This window comes from Aegilops tauschii, chromosome 1, assembly GCF_002575655.3.
Source record: "Aegilops tauschii subsp. strangulata cultivar AL8/78 chromosome 1, Aet v6.0, whole genome shotgun sequence".
Taxonomy (NCBI): domain Eukaryota; kingdom Viridiplantae; phylum Streptophyta; class Magnoliopsida; order Poales; family Poaceae; genus Aegilops; species Aegilops tauschii.
The window spans coordinates 50,031,854-50,040,694 of NC_053035.3; positions in this window are offsets into that span (position 1 = coordinate 50,031,854).

Genomic DNA, 8,841 nt, shown 5'->3' on the forward strand with positions numbered 1-8,841 from the left:
TTAGTTGCTTGCTTATTTATTTCCTTATAGTCTTGTTTAGCTGTTTGCTTGTAGTCACTGCAGTTCTTTTTTCGCGTTTTTCTAGTGGCCACAATAGCCTATTTTTGGTAACTAGGCCACAATAATCATGGCAACACACGGACTGTTGTAACCATGGGCCTCCTGCGGGCCGTAGAATCCGTGGGCCTTCTCCAGGCCGTAGGATCCATGGGCCTTCTATGGGCCGTAGGATCCATGGACTTTCTACGGGCCGTATGATCCATGGGCCTTCTACGGGCCATAGGATCCATTGATCTTCTACGGGCCGTAGGATCCATGGGCCTTCTATGGGGCGTATAATTATTTCGCCAAACATGGTCGTACTATTCGTGGACCATAACGGGCCGTTAATAGGCTGTATTTGATAACGCTATGTAAACAACCCAATGGGTTAGCGGGCCACAAACGGGTTGAATGTAACCACGGGCTGGATTTGGCCCACAAATGGAACAGGCCAGTAATGGACCGTAACTAACCGAATTCTAGAAATGAGCCCAAGAATAAATGGGCCCTTAGAAGGTCGGAAGTTAACACGGGCTGGAAACAGCCGACGTAATAATGGGTCGTTAATGGGTATAAAGCTATGCACGATTCATTATGGGCCAGTTTCATCTCGGGCTTTTAATGGTCCGAGAGTTACAAAGGGCCTCATATGGGCCGAAAGACATCATGGGCCATACATGGGCCGGAAGTAACAAAAGGTTGGAATCATATTGGACGACCCAGATGAAGCTACTGGGCTTCACTCCGATCGGCCGTAATGGGCCGGTAGTTAGCGGGCCGTAAATGGGCTATATACGAACATGACGTTAACAGGCTTTCCGTGGGCCGGCCCGTTAACTTTTGACCAAGTCAAATGTGCTGTCCTTTTCACTGGAATGGGCCTCTGCTGGTCCATGCCACGTGTCGACGTATCATAGGTGCCTCCTGTCCAATAAGTGGATGACATCCGTCCCAATGGTGAGCCAACACGTGTTTCCTCTGGCCAATGTGAATTTTACACGTGGAAAATACCCATTGGTCCGGGCTATTAACGGGTTGTCGGATCCAAAACCGGACTCAATAGCTTAACGACGACCTGTTACGGTGGATGCCACGTGTCAGTCACCCTTGACGAAAGCACTTCTATGATGCGCGATTTATCATCATGGAAGTGGACACTTCCATGATGATAATTTTGGTAATGTCATGGAACACTTCTACGACAGCACAAGTATGACTATGTTGATTCGGTCATAAGATCGTCATGGATCTACATGCATGACAGAAAACGTGACCTACTGTGAGAAACACGTATCATCACGGAAGTGTATTTTTTTGTAGTGCAAGGTTGATAGAAAGTCCACTTCGGGTACTTGTCAATTTCTTGGTAGATCTCTTGTGTCTTGGTCCTCCAAGAAACAAAACTCGGTATCCTTATCCACCGCCGAAGCAGAATACATTGCCGTCGGTTCATGTTGTGCTCAATTACTTTGGATGACCCAAACTCTTAAAGTTTATGGCGTATCTGTGAAACATGTTCCATTGCTTTGTGATAATGAAAGTGCTATTAAGATTGCTCACAATCCCGTGCAACATTCTTGAACTAAGTATATTGAAGTTCATCATCATTTCATTCGAGATCATGTTGCTAAAGGAGACATTGATCTTAAGCATGTTCGTACCGATAAGAAATTGGCGGATATATTCACCAAACCGCTTGATGGGAAAGTATTTTGTCATTTGAGAGGTGAATTGAACATCATTGATGCTTCAAACTTGGAGTAGAAACTCCATCTGGATACATGCAAGGCATGAGCCATTGACTAATCCTTGATATTTCTCTTATGATAATGATCATATTTCATGGATCTATCCTTGTACCCTTGCATGTTATCTAACCCTTGTAGGTACTTGGATAAGCCCAATTCTATGATATTGCAACTCACTCATATCTTGAGCAATCTCTACATCACCAAGTCTCTACAATATGGTGGCTGAAGACAAGGAAGCATGAAACCTTTCAACATATCCTTTGACAATTTCTTTATATCAAATTTCTTTAGATATCAAATTTCATGATTGTCACTTTGGATACACAAGTGCTTTTCCTTGCAAGACTAACCCATGTAGGCAGATGAACTCAAACTATAAGTCGTGCTCCCAACCATTGATGAGCTACATCAACCGTGAGCATCCCACACAAGTTCAACTACATGATCGAGCTCAACACCACCACCCAAGGAATGATATTCCATCTTAGAGAAGCTTTACCCCAAAACATGCGTCAAAGCAGCTCAACAAGATGTGAATACATCAAAATGCTTAAACGAAAAATGGTAACCCCATTTTGAGCTTAAACGATGAGTATGACCTATGATCAAGTGCCTTCACTTGACTCCTAAGTCAATCTACTCTAACATAGGTGACTTTGTCGCCGACCTATTCTAGATGATGTTCTCTAGTGTTTCTCTGCGTTCTTGCATTTGTCTCATGCATGTTTGTTTCCCCCTTTAAAAAAACCTTCATCTAGATTTCTTTTCTTTTACTTTCTGCATTCCCTCCATCTAATTCATTGCAAATCCGTTAGTTAATTCCCTGTAAATCTTTGTGAGATCTTATTTGCCTAGTGAGCTGAGATGACAAAATTTTCTCTTTGTTGAACCCGGCCGCACCGATCTTTTCACATTGGCAAGACCAAAACCACTCGGCCGCGCCGAAGCAAAAGACTTGGTGTCACCGATTTCACAACTGAGCAAAATTCTGTCATTTGCATCCTGCATTTCTAATCCAGCTCTAGTCGATGATTCTTATCCTCTACCTGCATCACATTCTACATGCTGTTTTGTCATGTGACTCAAGGACCAAACCTATTTGACTCATACTCCAGAAGATCCCTTCTTGGAAATTGATGTCAAAGGGGGAGAGAGAGATCACATCAAAGCTTAATCACATCAAAGGGAGAGAGAGACCCTATGGGAGAGAAAGATTTCTTAGTCTTCCCAGATGCTTGGTATTCAAAGTGGAGAGAAAAGCCACATGTTTTTAAGAGGGGAAATACATGGATTCTTTGTGTTTTTACTCTGATTTCCTTGCTCTGATTTTCAATTATCCTATCTTCTCCCATTATCCAATATCAGATTCAAGGGGAGAAAGACACTTAAGGGAAGAAAATCTCTGGAATTCATTGCATATTTTTACTTTTGGGGACATGTCTATATCCAAATAGATCAGTACTGAGTACTCACTCACTACATGTCATCCCAATCTTGGTACTCTTGTGGTTTGTTGTTCTTGCTCTGTCTAGTAGATGTTTCTGTGTTATTTAACCCTATTTTATCAGGTTCATCTATTCCTAAGTCAGCTCAAGACCACAAGGTAAGTATATTGTCACGACCGGTTTTTCAATTAAATAATTATTGAGAGACCAATCCCTTTTACGGACCAGCGAGGAAGAATTCCTTCTCACTGGTAGACAATATCTTGGTCACAGAAGAAAAATACCAGGAGTGCTGAATATAATACAAGGTTGAGCGGAGACTGCCCAACAATTTATTACATGCACGCCGATAAAACAAGACGGTGGATAGGGTAGCATACTACTAACTCACGATAATAACGGTGGTGGAAATATCACCGCGAAGCGAGTGATATGACTCCTGGAGACTACAGCTCAACGAGCGTCGGAGTGAGGCTCGAGGAGACTTATTGCGGGTGGCGGAAGCGTATATAAAACAAGTGACCAATATCCGGGATCGCGCGGGACTGACTGGGACTCCTCTAGGCGTCGGACGCGCTATCAAACTCTTCATCCAAGAGATCGCCTTCGTCAACATCTGGCCAAATCAACAAGCTAGGTGAGTACTATGAAAGTACTCGCAAGACAGTTCGGACATAAGATATAACGAATGCAAACATGAAGCATATGAACAAGTTAATCCAGTGCGTTCAGACATAGAGAAAATAAATACTCGGTGCCAAGCGATGGTCTGAATGACTCCTCGAGCGGAAACTGCAAGAATAGTAGTACTGGTGCCAAACGAGGGTCTGAATGACTCCTCGAGCGAAAAATGCAAGAATAATAATACTGGTGCCAAACGAGGGTCTGAATGACTCCTCGAGCGGAAAATGCAAGAATAATAATACTGGTGCCAAACGAGTGTCTGAATGACTCCTCGAGAGGAAAATGCAAGAATAATAATACTGGTGCCAAACAAGTGTCTGAATGACTCCTCGAGAGGAAGCTGCAGAATAGTAATGCCACAGTCGGGCATCGGGGCGACACCACATAAATGGCTCATAACAGAAAATAAAAGCAGTACGTGCCACAGTCGGACGTCTGAGCGACATCGCATAAAGGGCTTATATTTAATGCAAGAAACAAAAACACGCCACAGTCGGACGTCTGCACGACGTCACATAAAGGGCTTATATTGTAGCTCAATAATACAATAGTTCGGGAACATAAATTATCACAAGTACGAGACAAATATAAAGTTAGTCCATCCACAGGAATAATAATTATTAAACTGGGTTTACCACTTGAGCTTGTTCACCGGGGATGTACTGATTTCACTACTTGATCATGGGTATGATGACTTGGAAGGAATTGACTCTGCAGAGTTTGTACTTAACCACAGCCAACGGATTTCCGTAGTCACAGGGACTAGTTCCGTTTACGGTGTTTTAGAAGAAACACGTCTAACCAGTACACACCCAATTTCAACATTCTGAAGCCAGGGATCACCCTCGGCAACGTTCAAGAAAAACCTTGAGACAGGGAGGCTACAACCTCGCGTAGCATGGGATCAAATTTCTACACGCGCGCTGTAAGGGGGTGCCCCCCCTCTCGGTCCCAACCGGAAACACCCATGCCCCCTGACCGGATGACTGGCTTTAATCCTGGGCCAAGGTACCATCATCCTGGCCTCTCTGTTTGGTGTGTACACGGAAAGAGGTTACCAACTTACTAAACCGCATCCTGGCAAATGAAACATGTGGTAGCACGGAAGGGGGAAAGGACGATAACGTGACTCCGTCCACGTTAACGTCGGAAATAGTCGGATGACGCAAGGCTGGTATGCTACAACATTACCACCTTGCTGCCCTTCATGTCACCACATGATTAGGCCATCTCTCATCAGAGATCATCGCAACTTTGGAACATGCGGGTAGTTGCCTCACACGCAACGAGGTATTCACCGACACTCATATGTCATGCACAACCTTTCACGCAAACATGCAAAACACCTGTCATATCAAATGTTCAAAACATGCTTGCCTGGTTCGGAGAAGTCGGAGTCTAGCTCGGCGAAGTTCGCGGCTCCGTCACCTCTTCCGGAACCTACGGCAATAGCGAAAATGGACACTAACTTGAAACCAACGCGTGCATAGAAACTTCTCCAAAAATTTTCCGAATAAATCTCATTAAAAAACTAGACAAAATTTTAAGACTGTCAGAAAAAGAATCACTCAAAAATCCCTTTTCATTTAAAAGTTATAAAGGTTTCTGTCCAGGGACTTATATGTAATGAAACAGAAAAGTTCCAGGGTTTAAACTGAGAAACCAGAAAACGCTTCGGTAAGAAATGTGCTAGCTAAAGAGGGAAAGCGTATTTTGCCCGAAGGCGCCAACAGAAAACGGTTCGCGAAAGAATAGAACAGAGGCTGACATGCGGGGTCCACATGTCAGGTTTGAAAAGCTCGCCGGCGCCCGAAGACTGCGGTGGACGCCGGCGTCCAACCACGGCGAGTCAGGAGGATCGGAGGGTACCCAGAGCTTCAGCGTGTTCTTCCGCGTCGGTGGGTGGTGGACTCGACCAACGGGGAGCACCACGTCGACGGCGACACTTTCTCCGGCGGACGGCGGCTCGGGTGAGGATGGAGAACTCCGGTGGAGGGCTGCAAACTTCGAATTGAAGCGCGCGTCAGAAAGAGGGATGCATAGTGAAGCTACTGGCAAGAGATGGGAGGCGGAGGTGCACGCACGGGGGCGAATCGAGCTAGATCCCGTGGCGGGTCGCGGCGGCCGGAGTCGAGGAAGGAGACCTCCTCGGGGCTCTCCCAGTGGCAAGGCGTGCTCTAGGTGGAGTGCAGGGTTGGTGTGTGCTCGAGTTGAAGCTCGGGGTCTCTATTTATAGGCGGATCGACGGGGTGGCCGTGAACGGAGAACCTCCGGCGAGCGATTACGGCGATGCAGTGGATTGGCAGGAGGTTTGAGTGGCCAGGCAGCATCAGTGGATGTTACTTGTGTCATTCCCCCGCTAATCTCGGCTGGTCTTGGCGTAACGGCGTCGGTCCACGGTGGGGTGGCCGCACGGGCACGTCGGCGGCAGAGAGCGCGCTCCGCGCCCTGCGGTTCCCGACGAGGGTGGCAGCGCGTTCGGGGGAGTGGAAGGCCACGCTGGGTGGCGTCGTCAGCGCCGTGCCTCTCGCTGGCGGCCGCAAAGCCGCCGCGGGCGTCGGTCACGGGGCGGCGCACCTTCTGCTGCTCGTCGCCGACGTCCGCAAGGTGCCAGATGCTCATGCGGTGCAGGAACAAGGGGGAGGGGACGGGGAGCAAGGCGACATCGAGGCACTGGCGAGATCGACGTCGGGTTCTGAAGAAAACGACAGCAAGCCACTGAGCTGTTCTCTGAATTATCTGAACTTGACATTGACAATGCACTGCAGGTGCTCGACAGAATGATTTGGCAATCAGAAAAAAATTTCTGGAGCTGGTACTTGGTGAGGTGACCACTCAATGCACCCAGAGGCTGCCTGATTTTACTTGGAATTTTTGGAGAAGGATTTGAATGAATTTCACCAAATTTGACAAATCTGGTCCAAACTTGCAGCAAGTGTAGTTTGAAAATTTTGAACTGAAGACCAGTGGATCTTCATGGATCTTGGTTGAGGGTTCAAAGGACTAGGAGGGGCAAAAGGTTTGGGGGCAAAAATCACGACAGAAAAAGGAGTTCCTTTGTAAATCACCAATGGCTAGAATAGAAGGTAGAAATTTGTTTGAATAAGATTTAAATGGAAAATAATCATATGGGGAGGTTTAACTTGCTGGATTTGATGCAAATCATGATCCAAAGGTGAGGGAAGGGTTAGGAGAGAGTATTTGTACTAAGGCCATGGCAAGAGGGAATTGTTGAAAGTGGCAAAGGATTATTCCAAAAGCCATAGTGCAAATTTCAAAGAGATTTTCAAAAGGCATTTTCCCAAGTGAAAAGCATTTTGTCTTGAGTCAAAATAAAAAGCAAGAACCTCCAAGACCAAAGGCAGATCTTGGGTGAATTCAAATAAAACTTCTGCCATAAAAAAATATGTGAAAGGGAGAGTTCTTTTGAGTAAAAAATTTAAATCACCTCCCTCAAGTCAAATAAAATCTCTTGAAAAATCCAAATAAAAACTTGGGTGTCACAACACCTACCCCCTTAGGAAAAATCTCGTCCTCGAGATTTCTGCTGATCCGCAAATAGATATGGATACTCTGCCCGGAGAAAATCTTCCCTTTCCCATGTAGCTTCATCCTCAGTGTGGTTGCTCCACTGAACCCTGAAAAATTTTGTCGTTTTCCGACGGGTCCTCCTTTCAGATTCCTCTAATATCTTTACCGGCCTCTCTCTGTAGGTGAGATCTGGTCGCATATCAATGTTCTCATGAGGTACATGCTTCTCCGGGTTACTCACACATTTCCTCAACTGTGAGACGTGGAATACGTCATGGACGTCTGACAGCTCCTTGGGTAGGTCTAATTGGTAGGCTACCGGGCCTCTTCGTGCCTTTACACGAAATGGTCCAATAAATCTTGGGGCTAGTTTCCCCTTAATTTTGAACCGCTGCAGACCCCTCATAGGAGATACTCGGAGGTATACGGAATCACCGGGTTCAAAGCTGACCTCACGATGCTTCTGATCATAGTAGCTCTTTTGTCGGCTCTGTGCTGTCTTGAGTCTGTCCCTGATCTGCTTAACTCTCTCCTCGGCCTCTTTAAGCATGTCTGGGCCGAAGATACGGCTATCACCTGTTTCTGACCAATTCAGTGGGGTACGACACCTTCGTCCGTACAATGCTTCAAAAGGTGCCATTTGCAAGCTAGCTTGGTAACTGTTGTTGTAAGCAAATTCGGCATACGGCAAACTCTCTTCCCAACTGGATCCATAAGTGAGCACACAGGCTCTTAGCATATCCTCTAGGATTTGGTTTACACGTTCCGTTTGTCCATCAGTCTGAGGGTGGTACGCTGTACTGAAAGCTAGTTGCGTGCCCAGAGCTTGTTGTAGGTGATCCCAAAATTTGGAGACGAATTGTGTGCCTCGGTCTGATATTATAGTCTTTGGGACTCCATGCAAGCAAACTATCCGGGAGAGATAAAGTTTGGCCAGTCTTTGTGTGGAGTAGGTAGTCTTCACGGGAATGAAATGAGCAACCTTGGTTAGTTGGTCTGTAATGACCCATATGGCGTCATTTCCGCGTTGTGATCGGGGTAATCCGACAATGAAGTCCATTCCTATTTCCTCCCATTTCCATTCCGGTATCCTTTTTAGCTGGAGTAGCCCTGCTGGCTTTTGATGGTTGGCCTTGATGCGTTGACATGAATCGCAACAAGCAATAAATGTGGCTATATCTCTTTTCATGCCGTGCCACCAAAATCTTTCCTGTATGTCCTTGTACATTTTGGTTCCTCCAGGATGGATCGAGTATGGAGCGGTGTGGCTTTCGGTTAAGATTTGTTGCTTGAGTTCCCCAATGTTAGGTACACAAAGTCTGTCTCCGTACCATAATGTTCCTTCACTGTCTGTGATGAACTCTGAAGCCTTGCCAAGGTTCATTTTC